The 14,656-nt window shown below is 48.2% G+C and overlaps 1 long non-coding RNA gene and 6 other non-coding genes across 7 annotated transcripts; 3 read left to right on the forward strand and 4 right to left on the reverse strand.

The window, feature by feature from the left end:
- Positions 1 to 3,971: 3,971 nt before the first annotated feature.
- Positions 3,972 to 4,044, reverse strand: TRNAV-UAC. Its single transcript has one exon. It is a non-coding gene; the product is annotated as a tRNA-Val (tRNA).
- A 285-nt stretch (positions 4,045 to 4,329) lies between these two features.
- On the forward strand, positions 4,330 to 4,415 carry TRNAR-UCU. The gene is given in 2 exon segments: positions 4,330 to 4,366; positions 4,380 to 4,415. It is a non-coding gene; the product is annotated as a tRNA-Arg (tRNA).
- A 395-nt stretch (positions 4,416 to 4,810) lies between these two features.
- Positions 4,811 to 4,893, forward strand: TRNAL-UAA. Its single transcript has one exon. It is a non-coding gene; the product is annotated as a tRNA-Leu (tRNA).
- Positions 4,894 to 8,542: 3,649 nt separating this feature from the next.
- LOC122449526 lies at positions 8,543 to 11,363 on the reverse strand. Its single transcript, XR_006271965.1, has 3 exons — positions 10,857 to 11,363; positions 9,574 to 9,660; positions 8,543 to 8,735 (listed from the first exon to the last, which is right to left on the reverse strand). It is a non-coding gene; the product is annotated as an uncharacterized LOC122449526 (long non-coding RNA).
- On the forward strand, positions 9,756 to 9,828 carry TRNAK-UUU. Its single transcript has one exon. It is a non-coding gene; the product is annotated as a tRNA-Lys (tRNA).
- On the reverse strand, positions 10,687 to 10,759 carry TRNAF-GAA. The gene has a single exon. It is a non-coding gene; the product is annotated as a tRNA-Phe (tRNA).
- A 155-nt stretch (positions 11,364 to 11,518) lies between the features above and the next one.
- TRNAK-UUU lies at positions 11,519 to 11,591 on the reverse strand. Its single transcript has one exon. It is a non-coding gene; the product is annotated as a tRNA-Lys (tRNA).
- Positions 11,592 to 14,656: the final 3,065 nt, after the last annotated feature.

Below are 14,656 nucleotides of genomic sequence, written 5' to 3' on the forward strand. Positions count from 1 at the left end.
TCACTGTTTCCATTGTTTCCCCATCTATTTGCCATGAAGTGATGGGACCAGATGCCATGATCTTAGTTTTCTGAATGTTGAGTGTTAAGCCAACTTTTTCACTCTCCTCTCACTTTCATCAACAGGCTCTTTAGTTCTTCTTTGCTTTCTGCCATAAGGGTAGTGTTATCGGCATATCTGAGGTTATTGCTATTTCTCCTGGCAATCTTGATTCCAGCTTATGCTTCATCCAGCCCAGCATTTCACATGATGTAGTCTGGATACAAGTTAAATAAGCAGGGTGACAATATACAGCCTTGACGTACTCCTTTCCTGATTTGGAACCAGTTCCCCCCTGTTTCACCATCACTACAAAAGTTAGATACATCTCTGGAAGGCCATGGTCATCTTCTGGTGGTTAAGGTGCAGCAAGGGCATCTGCAAGCCCATTCTCAGTAGTGTCTCACTAGTGATTAATTTCAGGTGGTCTACCAGCCCAATCAATGGCCCCAGGTGTCATCTCAGAATGGAAGAGATACAGGACAGGACAAGTGCAATGGTTGCACATGCGGGAGATAAGTCCAAGCCCAGGTGTCAGAGGTAACCTGAGAGGCCCAGGTACAGACAAGTGAAATACTTCAGCAAGGTGATGGGGCGACACAAGACAGGAGCTATTGACAAAATTCACATACACTCATATCTGATCCTGGGCTTTTAAAACTCTACATTTCAAAAAAAATCTACATTTGCTTCTTTGGGGTGACTGTTACTTCCTGACTATAATTAAAATCATTCACCAGATTTCTGACTATAGCTTTGAACTTTGTACCTAGCTACCCACATGAAAAAACATCAAGAACAACAACAACAGAAAGTCAAGAACAATTCAAACTTCCTCTCGAACCAAAGAATACAGAATCATAGTCTCCCATAATAAGTATGTTCCTTTATCACCAATAGCTATTTGGTTCCTTGTAAATCAATTTTTATACCAAAAAAAAAAAAAAAATTCCCTTCCTCATACCTTTTCTCAGCATTTAATCTTTACTTGCTAGAGGCAAACAGTGAATTGAGGATTCCAAATACACACACACACACACACACACACACACACACACACACACACACATTTATACACACACAAATACCCACACATTTACTTTTAAGAAACAACTGATTTTAAAGAAAGTGAAAGTATTAGCCTCTCAGTCTTTTCGACCCTATTGGCTGTAGCCCGCCAGGTTCCTGTCCATGGAATTCTCCAGGCAAGAACACTGGAGTGGATAGCCGTTCCCTTCTCCTGGGAATCTTCCCTACCCAAGGATTGAGCCCAGGCCTCCCGCATTGCAAGCAGATTTTTCACCATCTGAGTCACCAGAGAAGCCCAATTAATCGATTACTGGGTCCTAAAAGACGATGGTGCTTTGGAGACATAGTATACATTAAAATCTGTTTTCCCAAGGGAATTCCCTGGCAGTTCAGCAGTTAAGATTCTGTGCTTTCACTGTCAGGGGTGCAGGTTCCGTCCCTGGCTGGGGAACTAAGACCCCCAGCTTTCTGTGCAGCCAAGTTCTTTTAAATAAGTTTGTGCTTTTTAAATATATATATCTATATACTTTTCATGAAAATGTGTTTCTCCTTCAGTGTGATAAGAACATGTTGCTTGACAACAATCTTTTAACATATGAGTTCTAACACAGGGTATTTGTATTTTGACTAAACTGTTCAACATCTCCCACCCTGGGAAGCTGTATTTCTTTCTGTTTTTTGAAGTGGGTGGGGAGCTATATTTCTAAAGAACCTCTTCAATAGGAGCAGAGTCTACAGAGCAAAATGTTTTATAATGTCTTCTCACCACTAGAGGGCGACATTCCTTTTCCATAATTCTCCCTTTGGCAAACTAAGAGTTGTTAACTGAGATTTTTATTTCCAGAAATGAGGCCTGAAAACCCATGTAGAAAAGGGGGGGGGGGGGGTACACACAACCTAAGAATCAAGAACTATGTTTTATTCGGTGGACTTACTGAGGACTTAAACCTGGGTCCGGCCTCTCAGGTAGCTCTGAGGGGTTGTTCTGAAGAGGAAAGAGGACCAGGATGTATAGTTTTTTGAAAAGAAAAACAAAAAGTCAAACATCAAAAGATTACTGCTAATTAAAGAGACATCACAAGTTAATGAATTTTGCACCTTTTTTATGTATGGGAAGATGCAAGAGTTGGGCTTAATGGAATCATTGCTTTGATGTGCACCTTAACTGTCTAGGGCAGTGTGTGACTTGGGCTATCACTTAACTTCTCTGTTCTTTCTCTTCCTCATTTGTAAAATAGGTTAGATAATAGTGACCATTCAAGATTTCTGCTATTATTACTCTACAGACTGATCCACTCCAACACCTACAAATAAGGAAACCCACTAGAGCATGGCCTGTAAGACTGAATACAATGTAATTGCTCATTAAAAGGCACAGATTAAAGAATTGGGCTATACCCAAACCATGAAGTGAAAGGATAAGCGAAGGCTTAAGAAGGAACTAGAAAGACTTCTAGGACATTGCTGGGGCGGGGGAGCGGTCCTTATGGCATGCTACCTTTTGTACAATAATCATAAGTCTTTTATGAAGAGGGGCTTCCCAGGCGGTGCTAGTGGTTTAAAAAAAAAAACACAAAAAAACACCCGCCTGATGCAGGAGACACAGGCGATGAGGGCAGATTCAGCTCCTGTCTGGAACAAACAGTAAAGGCAGAACGGGGCGGCAGCATTCAGCTTTCTCAGGCAGGCTCTGTAATTGAAAGTCGGGTCATTTTAGGGGTGCAACCTTGAATTCAGTCAGTTCAGTCGTGTCTGCCTCTTCGAGACCCCATAGACTGCAGCACACCAGGCCTCCCTGTCCATCACCAACTCCCGGAGTTTACTCAAACTCATGTCCATCACGTCGGTGATGCCATCCAACCATCTCATCTTCTGTCATCCCCTTTTCCTCCCGCCTTCAATCTTTCTCAGCATCAGGATGTTTTCCAATGAGTCGGTTCTTCACATCAGGTGGCCAAAGTATTGGAGTTTCAGCTTCAGCATCAGTCCTTCCAATGAATATTTAGGACTAATTTGCCTTAGGATTGACTGGTTGGATCTCCTTGCTGTCCAAGGGACTCTCAAGAGTCTTCTCCAACACCACAGTTCACTAAGAGCAATATTAGTGCTCCTGTCTCTTCAAGCCGTATAAACCGGCTATTTAAGAGAAGGGCTCAGAGGGGCCGGCTACAATTTGGTCAGAGAAATTCTTAGCCAGGGGGAAACAACACTGTCAAAACAGAGGGGCTGGTTTGGATTCTCCAGCACCAGCGTGTTACGGCTCAGCGCTCAGTCTCCGACTCTTTGCGACCCCAGGGGCTGCAGCTCGCCGGGCCTCCCTGTCCCTCACTGTCTCCCAGGGTTTGCCCAAGTCCACGACCACCAGCACACAATGTTTCAAAAAGTACTGTAAACATAAATAAACGAAGCAGCAGGTCAGCGGACGTGAAGTAATGAACAAACAAGGGAGGGGACCGTAGGGATGTCCTTCGCGGCCAAGCAGGTGTGGACGGGGCAGGGCAGAAGACGCGGGTCCGCCCTCCTCAGCCGCCCGCGGACTCCCTCAGAGACCCGGAAACAGAGCCACTGGCGGGAGCGAGCGCGCAGGCGCAGCGGCGCGCAACGCCCGCGGCCCCCTCAGGGACCCAGAGGCAGATCCACCGGCAGGCGCTAGCGCGCAGGCGCAGCGGCGCGCGACGCCCTGAGGCGGGCGGGGTCGCCCGCACGCTCCTAGAAACGCCAAGAAGAGGGATCCTTGGCTGCCCGTCTGCGCGGGCATCCCGGCGCGAGACTGCGCTTGGGGAGCGGCGTCGAGCCCCGTTGGGAGTCGCAGTCAGCCACTTCCCCGGTTAAAACTCAAGTTGCGGCTGGCACCAAGAAATCTCAATTTAAAATGCCTCTAAAAGAGAGCGATCCCCGCCTCGTGGTTCCACTGGGGCTCGAACCCAGGACCTTCTGCGTGTAAAGCAGACGTGATAACCGCTACACTATGGAACCGCGCGCTGCGAGTGTCTGCCAGGATGGGATACAGAAACCTCGCACAGAGACTTTTCCCTCCGCACAGTCAGCGAGATGGAGGGTGGGGGCCGGTGACGGCCCGCGCAGGGAAGCGTTCAGACGGCCCTCAAACCTCCCAGCACAACTCCCATCCACACTTGTCCTCGGCGACACGAGCTCCCCCACTTGTCCGGGACAGAAAGCGGGTCTGGACGCGCCCGCGGCTGCCCCCAGACGCCGCCGCTCCGCCTTGATGTCACTTGCGCGGAGGGGGTCCGAGCACCGGGCTCTGTGGCGCAATGGATAGCGCATTGGACTTCTAGACAGACGGAGACATTCAAAGGTTGTGGGTTCGAGTCCCACCAGAGTCGCTTCCCTTTTGATAAATGAGGAAAGAGCTCGGAGGGAGACAAACATATCACCTACCGCGTCCAGCGACTTTCGCCCACATTGGGAAGGGTCCCGTCCCACTTCGCTGTGATGGCCTCAGGCCTGAGTCCACTGGGAGTCCTGCTACCTGAGTCTTCCCCCATCGCTTTAATGTGGCTCCAGAGTCTCTGCTAACTCGACCTGCGGAAGTTAACGGGTCGTGGTGAAAGCTGCTGAGCGTCCCCTCCCCACCCCCATTCCCTTGCTGTTCTTTTACACCAGGAGTAAAATTTTTAATTTATTAAAAATTAACAAGGAATAAAATTTTTTGTTTTACAATTTAGCACTAGCTTGATATGCCTCAATTTGCGTAAAAATAGGGCTCTCTTCGACAAGTACCAGAATGGCCGAGTGGTTAAGGCGTTGGACTTAAGATCCAATGGATTTATATCCTCGTGGGTTCGAACCCCACTTCTGGTACAGCGGGTCCTGCTTTTCCAGCCTGAGGCGCGATGACGTTTTAATCTGAGAGTAGCAGACCTGGAAAGTGTAGCAATAACTTCAGAATTTACGGTTTGGAAAGTTAAAAAGTACACGTCCGCCTGAAGCTACACTAAGTATAGCGAGCAGGAGAGGAGGTACATTGTGCAGTAAAAACGTTCGCTTTTTGAAACAGTCACCGTTTAAGTTCATGCTATGTGCCAAATAGCGCTCTAAACGCTGAGGTTGTGGGAATGCGAAGATTAAAAAAATAAACAGAAAATAACATGAACAGCAACAAATATACAAGGTCCTTACCAGCAAGCTTCCAGAGTAGAGTAAGAGAGGGGAGAGATGGTTTATAAACCAGCAAATAAATAGGAGAATTCCAGATGGTGGTAAGCGCTATGCACAATTAAGTGGGCTGGCACGATACAGTGCTACAGAACTTTTTCAGAACAAACTTGTTCCGTTTGACTGTGGAAATCACTCACCTTGACGTTCACGGTCTCTCCCTTCGCTCCAGCGAACAAAAGCTTCCAAGGACCGGTTCTGCCCCTCCCCCACTGAGCGCCGTCCCTGACCTCTGGCCCTGGTTGCACTCCCCAGTGTTCATTCCCTAGTTCATTCCCCAGTGTTCGAGAGCTTGCGTGGTGCCAGCCACTCACCTAGGCCTTGGAGATGTGCAGAGTTCCTGAACCACAGCAGAAACACTCCGGGAGGAAAGACAGACCCATTCAACGGGGGCTGAAGGTGGTCCTACCAGTGGTGGGCGCAGCAATGCCGACGGTCTAAGAGTCCTCAGGCCCGGACGCCCTCTGGAAGGTATCAAGCCGGGATCTCTGTGGCAAAGACAGGCAAGATCCCTGACTTTAAGGATTGGAGGGAACTTCCCAAACCAAAGAACTTAGAATGTGGGAAGACAGTGGCGTTTCAGGATGGAGGATGAAGAGATGGAGGGATCGTGCATAGGGGGAAAAAAAAACACTACAGTTTGTTAAATGAGATTGCACACAACTCCAGTTAACTCTCTCTGTGCTAAGCAACCCAGTTCCACACCATCAACACTTGATGTTTCGCCCTCTGAGACTTCGGTTCTCCGTGTTCGGTGCCTGTCCATCTAGTCTGCCTTCAGGAGAAGAGCAAATAGATCTTCATGCTCCCCCGAGTTGCATTCAAAGCCGTACTCAGCTTTGAAGCCCGAGCTGTACTAGAAGCTGAGGTTATGCCAAAACCTCTCACCAGCTCCTCAGAGGATTGACTTCATCAGACAGGGAACTCCTGCGGTGGGGGTGCGGGGAGCTGCTTTTATTTTTCTTGGTTAACTCAATGTCATATGAGCCATAGGGATCCACACCTTTATTTGTGAAAGATGCTTCTAATTTCACTGGTGATTTTTCACTACCAGTGTAGGGCAGCAAATTCACCCCCTCAAAATGTGTCTTCGGCACGCGGATTGTCTAAAGCTGAAAACAGTCAAAGTCCAAAAGACTCGGGAAGAAAGTGTGACTTTTGACCTTCTCCCTAACTGCCTGAAGACAGGGGATGGAGGACCTGTTTCAGGCAGAGAGCTAACGCCACCATAGACAGCTAGAGTACTAACAGGTTTGTAGACAGGGAAAAATCTAGCATAGGCTCTGCATTAAAAGTCCCCTCTGTCCCGCCCATGGCCTCTGCATGGCCCAGCCAACATTGGTTTATCAAACATTTGCTTTTCCATCCCCATGTCAGTTGCCTTCTCCCTCTTTGAGGTCCCAAATCACTACCCCTAGCATCCTCTTTTGGCTTGAGCTGAAAATACTTGTGGTGAGGGTTTCAGACGTTTTGGCAAGTTACTGATTTTTCTGGGTCACTTCCATATATACATGTTATTCAACTTTTGTTTGATTTTCTCCTGTTAATATGTCTCATCAATTTAATTCTTAGACCATCCAGAAGAACTAAAAGGATACAGGGGAAAAGTCCTCCTGGACACCAGGAACCCCCTCCAAAACCCTGAGGCTCAGAGGGAGACCCAGCCCCTACTGGGAGGGAAGTTTGCTTTTCACTTTTGTCTGCTGGGGTCTGTAGAAAACACAGGATCAGGGACGCTTTGATCTGAAGGACTGCCTATGTGATCTCTGAAGGATAGAATAATCTGATACATTTTTTATTCTTCATTTATTATTTAAAACAATACATGCTTGTTTTTTTTAGCCAATAATACAGATGTACTTAGAGGAAACACACACTTCAAAGCTGTTCCTCAAAAGGTGGTCATTTTTATTAGATTGTTTTCTATCCTTAAACATCTCGTGTATATGCAAAAAACAAATATATAAATATACATATTTAATGCATGTATACATATGTTTAATACAGATATATACATTTAAAGGATGTATATTTCTGTACACATCCTTTGACTCTTCGACACATATTATGTCATGCATATTGTTTGGCACCTTCTGTCGTTTTTTTTCAACGGAACGTGAATATCTTTCCATACTGGGTTACTTTTTAAACTTTGCTCATAGTTCCTGAGGTTACCAGCAGGAGCTGGAAATGAACTCAGGTTCAGCTGCTCTCACTCAAAAGTCAGTGTTCAAGAGACACAAGAACTGGTGGGAAAAGAAAGAAGCTTTATTCAGGAAGCCAGCAACCTAGGAAAATAGAAGGCTGGTGTCCCCCAAACCATCTCCAAGTTTTCAGTTGGAGAGAAAAAGATTTCATAGGAAAAACCAGGAAGTGTCCGGGGTGAGCAGGTGGGGCTTGTGTGCAGAACAGCACAGCCAGCTCTGACAATCATCTCAAAATGAGTAATGCTGTGGTCTGGCTGGACTCATCTTGTTTTAATCACAGGTAATCTTCAACTCCAGGGTCAGTTGGGTTCCACTTTCTTGAGGTGAGTTTCTGGAAGTATGCAAGCCACAGATTCGGTACTGCTCAAGATGGAGTCATTAGTGTCAAGGCTGTAGTCTGCTCACTGTGCAGTTAGCTTTTTCCTTCTGGTGGTGGTTTTAGCATCTGCAAACCACCTCAGGAATGTGCATCAGATACTATCTGTGTCCTTCAGGGAGGAACTAAAGATTCTGTGACTTACATGGCTGATCTGTTTCCATTGTTACCAGTTCTCCTGGCCCAGGAAGTGGGCGGCGGAGGATGAGATGGTCAGATAGCATCACCACTCAGTGGGCATGAATTTGCGCAAACTCTGGAACATAGTGAAGGACAGGGAAGCCTAGTGTGCTGCAGTCCATGGGGTTGCAAAGAGTTGGACACAACTTAGTGACTGAATAAAAACTGCTGGCCTAACTGCTAGCTTTTGTTACTATATCTTTACATTTTTCCAATCCTTATGTCTAGAGCTAGCCTTTGGGAGGCCTGGGAGACTAAACCTTTCTACAAACAAGAGACAGGTAGAGCTTGTAGTGAGGAGGGAGGGGTGTATCCCAGGAAGGCCCCCTAGGATCCTGCTTGGTTACACTGATACATTTCTCCATAAAAGAACTGCAATTATTCTTCCCGGACAAAGGAAGTGTCTGAATTCCAGGGAAGGCTAAAACTTTTATGAGGCTCTACTCCCATAGGATTCCCTTCCCTTCCTTTCTCTTTCAAGGGATCTTATCCAACACCTCAATAAATAACATGGCCATGAAGGAGCAGGAGTAAGAAAATAAAAGGGGGTGGGCCTACAAGTGACAATTGCAAAACACGCACACACACAGAACCCACAACTTAAGAGCTATGTTTTATTCAAGGACCTTACTAAAGACTATAGCCAGAGAAGCAGACTCTCAGATAGCTCTGAGGAACTATTCCAAAGAAAGTAAGGCAGGACCCAGGATATATAGGAGTTTTTCCTGGAGGGGAAAAACAAACATGTAATTGAACATCAAAAGATTGCTGCTAAACACAGAAAAACAGACACCTCAAGTTAATTATTTTAGTGCTTTTCTAAGTATGGGATGATGCAAGGATTTGGGCTCATTGAAATTATTCCTCTGACATGCATCTTAACTATCTAGGGCCAATATCCTGTTTTTTCTCCATTTTGAATGCCCCTTAGAGCGAGCGCACCAACAGGGAAGCTGCAGTGACTGATGGCTTGATGGCTGCAACATGTCATGACAGGCATGACAGGCAACACGGGTTGCCTCCAGGGTAATAGGACTTCCTAAAAATATAAAATTCAACCTGATCAGAACTTTTCAATGAGAGCTTAGAGGAAAATGTTCAGATTCACTAGCAGAGGTCTTTTCCTTTCTGCCCTTCCCTCTGCTCAGAATTCTCTTCCTGAGCCTTCAGGCCCCCAGTTATCATTGGCAGCTCAGCTGGGCATCATCACCCGCTGGAAGACTAATTAGGATCCTTAACTTCTGCTGTTGACCGGCTTCCCACCACCCAAGCGCTTGACATCTATTTCGAGTCTTCCCGCCTCACTGAGGACGCGCACCGTATGTTGGTGCTGGATAGGTTCTGATGAATAAAGACAGGAAGCCTAATCAATTATTCATAAGGTTCCACCCACAAGATGCTCTGGGGCTCTTCACGGACCAAGACTGGGTTTAGAAATCCCCAGCTCACCAGGAGACCCGCCCACAGATCCTAAACCAGGAGAATTCCTCCTGGGATGTTCCCTTTAGGATGCAAGGGGTGAGAGTCCTGCTTTGGTCGGAGCAGGGGTTGGCAAGTACTTACTAATATTTTCTTCATAGTCTGTGATGGGATCAGAAAAGACTTCCACCAAGCGCCTGCTGGAACTTGACTTTGCAGTTTCACCATTCACTAAATCAACAAAAAGACTCAGAATTTTAATCCAATAGGACCGGCAACGCGGTCTATTTTCTGTGGATAGACTAAGAGAAGAGGTATTTTTGAGAGCCCGGATAGCTCAGTCGGTAGAGCATCAGACTTTTAATCTGAGGGTCCAGGGTTCAAGTCCCTGTTCGGGCGGCGGTTATTTTAAAATCGTGAAACAAATTGGCATGTGTCCACACCACTCTCTGAGGTGAGGTTGTGCAAAACACACTTGATTCTGTACGGAGTTTACAACCCAGCAGGCAGGCGAGACGGGGGTGGGTTTTGCAGAAAAAGTGAAAGGGGAGGAAAGTGCCAGATAACTTTCTCTCCCAACCTCAGTCTTTTACAGCGTTTGTATGACAGATACTTGGCCTTTGGATATTTTTACCTTAAAACTAATATGTAGTATTAGTTTATATTCAAAACATCAATAAACACATAACCGAGATATTTGCATCCGTGTCGTCAGAGTCACGATGCCAATGCTCCTGCCAGGAAATATGCAAATATTCGCGCTGAGCAGTAACACTTAATGCACTGTTGATGAGAAGAGAGGTGAGAAAACTGAGGTTGCAAAAAATATTTTAGGTAGTGACACGTGCTTATAAATCACCTCTCCAGCCAGGAACCATCCCGACCATTCTTCTAACGCACTGGTGGGACCCTGATTTGCCAGTCCTGCTGTAGAGACAAACGTTTTTGAACACTGTCTTCATGTCTGCTTCCGATAAGGAAAACTTGCAAGCCCAACGCGATTATATTTGGCATCAAACCCAAGACCTTCCACCTGTAGACCTGAGCTGACACATTATAAATGAGAGTCAGGACACATGCTGTGACCCAGCATCCAACAGTGTTTAAGTGGAGTGACTGTGCTACTGGGTCCAGGTCATTCCATGATCTGTGGTTTCTTTAAAGACTTAAGCTCTTAGCATCTTCACCGTGTGTGGTGGCTTGCCTTTGGGAAGTCACTAAGGAAAGAAAAGGACTCCAGACCCACTCAAAAAGCCCTGCCGAAACCCGGGGTTGAACCAGGGACCTTTAGATCTTCAGTCTAACGCTCTCCCAACTGAGCTATTTCGGCGAGGCTGGCTGCACCTTCAACTCTGTTGAGGAAAATTTTAAAGAAAATTTTAAAAAGATTCGACTCTCATCTCTGCTTTTTCAGTTGCCAACTTCACCTTCCAAAGTGCGCCGCTTTTAGCTCGGAGCTTTCCAGGGCAGTGAGAAAGAAACCGCATTCCTGTCGCCTGAGGAACATTCACGTCCTGCCGAGTCCCAGGTCGCCTTTTCTCGCCCCCTGAGGCTTCCCCGGCCTCTCCCCAGGACGCCAACGAGAGGACGGAGAGGCGCCCTCTAGGTGCCCGCCGGGCGCGCAGCGCGTGATTGACGCGGGTCCCTTCAGGCGCCGCCCCCGCCGTCAGGGTGGCAGAACACGGTATCTTTTAACTGAAGTCACTCATCTGCCCTCAAAGCATCCACAAGAGAAGTAGGCCTGCCCTGCTCCAAAGCTCTGGGTGAGACCGGAGGGCGGCGACCACTGCGGGAGCCCCGGCCTGCCCGAGGAGCCGTCCACCTCAGCAGGCGAGGCCGCGCCGCCCGCCGGCGGTTGCCCGGAAACCAGCGGCTTTAGAGCGTCCGCGACGCACCGCGCATCTCGCGGCGCCTCTGCAACCAGGGCGCGCGGGGTCTACCGGGCTGTTCCCCCGAAAGCGACTGGATTCGCAGCGTACACGCGCCACATTTCACTCCCTTTTCTAAAGGAAAGAGGCTAACAAATAGAGGCTCCTACAACTGGTTCTCACTTTTAAAAATCCCGGGTTTTTTAAAAAAGTAGAAGCTACGCCCGAACAGGGACTTGAACCCTGGACCCTCAGATTAAAAGTCTGATGCTCTACCGACTGAGCTATCCGGGCTCACAGCTGAAAATTGTATTCTGGTGGGTGAAAGTCGTACCGACGCTGGCGCTGAGGATTGTGGGGGAGACGCTCCGGGCGTTCCCGCTTCCTCCTGCGAGCGTTCCAATTCCAGTCAGCAGATCCTGCGGCGGGGCGCGGGCCAAGTGGGGAGGACGGAAGGAAGGGGAATAGGTGGCTCTCTGGCAGCCGAAGGCAGGTTTCTCCAGTGAAATAGAAGAGGTGCGCCTTTCTGTAGCGATCCCCTGGCAAACGTGCCTCCTGAGACCTGCACAACCCTGAGGCGGGAGAAGCCAGCACTCAGGGCCCCCACTCCGCGCGGCGCCCTCACCCCGGAGTGCGCGGGGTCGGCGGCCTCGTTCAGCGCGCGAGGCGGGGTGCGGCCGATTCCTCGTCCGAGAAGCGCCACGCGGCACTTTCCCGTCCCCGTTCTGGGCCCACGAGACGGATTAGCTGAGGGCGACGCTCTGGGCCCCGGCCCGAAGCCGTGGAGCTCCCCCGCCCAGGGCTCCGGGAGCCGCGCGACCCCGCGTCCCTCCGAACACGCCCTGTTTCGGCGCCACAGACCCCTTCGTGCCCTTTCGGTCCTGTGGGCCTCGTCACGCCGCGCCCTGGGGAGGCACTGGGTGACCCGAATGCTTGGTGCTCCCTGCCCTGCGCTGTGGCTCCACTATAGAGCTGGGAGCAGACCTTTCAGTTCAGTTCAGTTCAGTCGCTCAGTCGTGTCTGACTCTCTGCGACCGCATGGGCTGCAGCACGCCAGGCCTCCCTGTCCCAAACTCATGTCCATCGAGTAGATGATGCCATCCAACCATCTCATCCTCTGTTGTCCCCTTCTCCTCCCACCTTCAATCTTTCCCAGCATCAGGTCTTTTCCAATGAGTCAGTTCTTCGCATCAGGTGGCCAAAGTTTTGGACTTTCAGCTTCAGCATCAGTCCTTCCAATGAGTATTCAGGACTGATTTCCTTTAGGATAGACTCGTTGGATCTCCCTGCAAGCCTCAAGAGTCTTCTCCAACACCACAGTTCAAAAGCATCAATTCTTCAGTGCTCAGCTTTCTTTATAGTTCACCTCTCACATCCATGCATGAGTACTGGAAAAACCATAGCTTTGATTGGAGGGACCTTTGTTGGCAAAGTAATGTCTCTGCTTTCTAATATGCTGTCTAGGGACCTTTGGGGCCGTGTAATTAATGCTTTAATACAGGAAGAGGGAAGTGCTCAGATAACACAGAGTAATGCATAGAAGGCAAGGAGAGAAGGACCTGCCAGCCGGGGTGTGGGGAGAATTAGAACTGTGCCTTGAAAGGCGAGTAGAAGTGTGCCAGGCTTTCAAGCTTGGTGATGCAGGCAAGTGACACCTGTCTTCCCTGGGCCTCTTGCTTCTATCTAAATACTTTTGGAAGAGATTCTTCAGACTAGAAACTGGGAAGAGTTTGCCTTTTTAAGGCAAAGGCCCAACATTTCCTAGGAATATAATGCCCACCCTCATGGTCCTGAGGTGGTTGACGTTGTTCAGAGCACTTTTTCCTCAGGAGCGATAATAACTATCTCACCCTTCCATCTTACCTGTGTGTAACACTTTAAAGCCTGCCATCCTGGTGGATAGATCGAGACTTATTATTTTATCGGGGCTTCCCTGGTGGCTCAGATGGTAAAGAATCTGCCTGCAATGCAGGAGACCCAGATTCAATCCCTGGGTTGAGAATTTCCCCTGGAGAAAGGAATGGCAACCCACTCCAGTATTCTTGCCTGAAAAATCCATGGACAGAGGAGCCTGGCAGGTTACAGTCCATGGGGTCACAAAGAGTCACACAGGACTGAGAGACTATTATTTCATTGGCTCAGGGGATTGTGGGGGCTGGCAAGTTTAAAATCTACTGGGTTGGCCAACAAGCTGGAAATTCAGTTAAGAGTTGATTTTGCAGTCTCTAGGCCAACTTCAGCAGGGCAACCAATGGTAGGCTTGGGCAGGTTTTCAATGTTAGTCTTGAGGAGAGTTCTTTCTCCATTAGGAAACCCCAATCTTTGTTCTTAAACTTTCAGATAATTGGATGAGGCATACCCACTTTATGGAGGGTAATCCACTGCTTTATTCAGAGTCTACTGACTTAAATATTAATTACATCTAAAGAATACCTTAAAAAAAAAAAATACCTTCACAGCACCATCTTACCAGATGTATTTATGCATTTATGTACCAGAGCTAGCTATATTGACACATCAAGTCCACCATCACACATGCTGACATAAATCATGCAAAGCTTGGTCTGCCTGACATTTATCCACCGTTTTTTCCCTTTCTTTTGATCATCATTGACTTTTTCAGAGGCCCTTATCAAAATGCATCCTTCCACCAAAAGCACAAAGATTTGGGGGATGAAGCTCCTCCTCAGCGGCTCTCTGGGCACAGGTTAACAGAAAGGGGAGAGCAAATCACAGGTCCTCCATGCTGACTTTCATCACATCTTGAGTTTTTAGAATGTGAGATATAGGCCTTCTGCCTCTCTCCCTGTGTCCCAGCCTGGGAGCTGGCAAAAAAACGGAGCCTTGCCTGAGAGTGGGTGGTCCATGGGGCTTCCCAGGTGCCTTAGTGGCAGAGAACCTCCAGCCAATGAAGGAGAAGTAAGAGACCACCTTTCGATCCCTGGGTCAGGAAGATTCCCCTGGAGGAGGGCATGGCTACCCAGTGTTCTTGCCTGGAGAATCGCATGGACAGAGGAGCCTGGTGGGCTACAGTCTGTAGGGTTGCAAAGAGTCGCACATGACTGAAGCGACTAACACTTTTACTTGTGTGTGCCATTGCACTGCCTTGAATGAAGTGGCTCATGATCTCAACAAATTTTTCGATGTTTTCTGTTTGTTTTCAAGATTCACTCCAGAGCTTTCAAATCTCCCTTTCCTTGACGCCCCCATCCCAGACCAATGTGGGCAGCACTAGAAACCTGGAACCAGGTAAGATGGCTGATTCCTGGGGTGTTCCGTGGTGATCCCCCCCTGAGGTCTTGTCTGGTGGTGACGAGAACAAATCAGCTGATGTCTTTTGAAATCTGCAAGTTGTTAAG

The sequence above is a fragment of the Cervus canadensis genome, chromosome 11, assembly GCF_019320065.1.
Source record: "Cervus canadensis isolate Bull #8, Minnesota chromosome 11, ASM1932006v1, whole genome shotgun sequence".
NCBI lineage: Eukaryota > Metazoa > Chordata > Mammalia > Artiodactyla > Cervidae > Cervus > Cervus canadensis.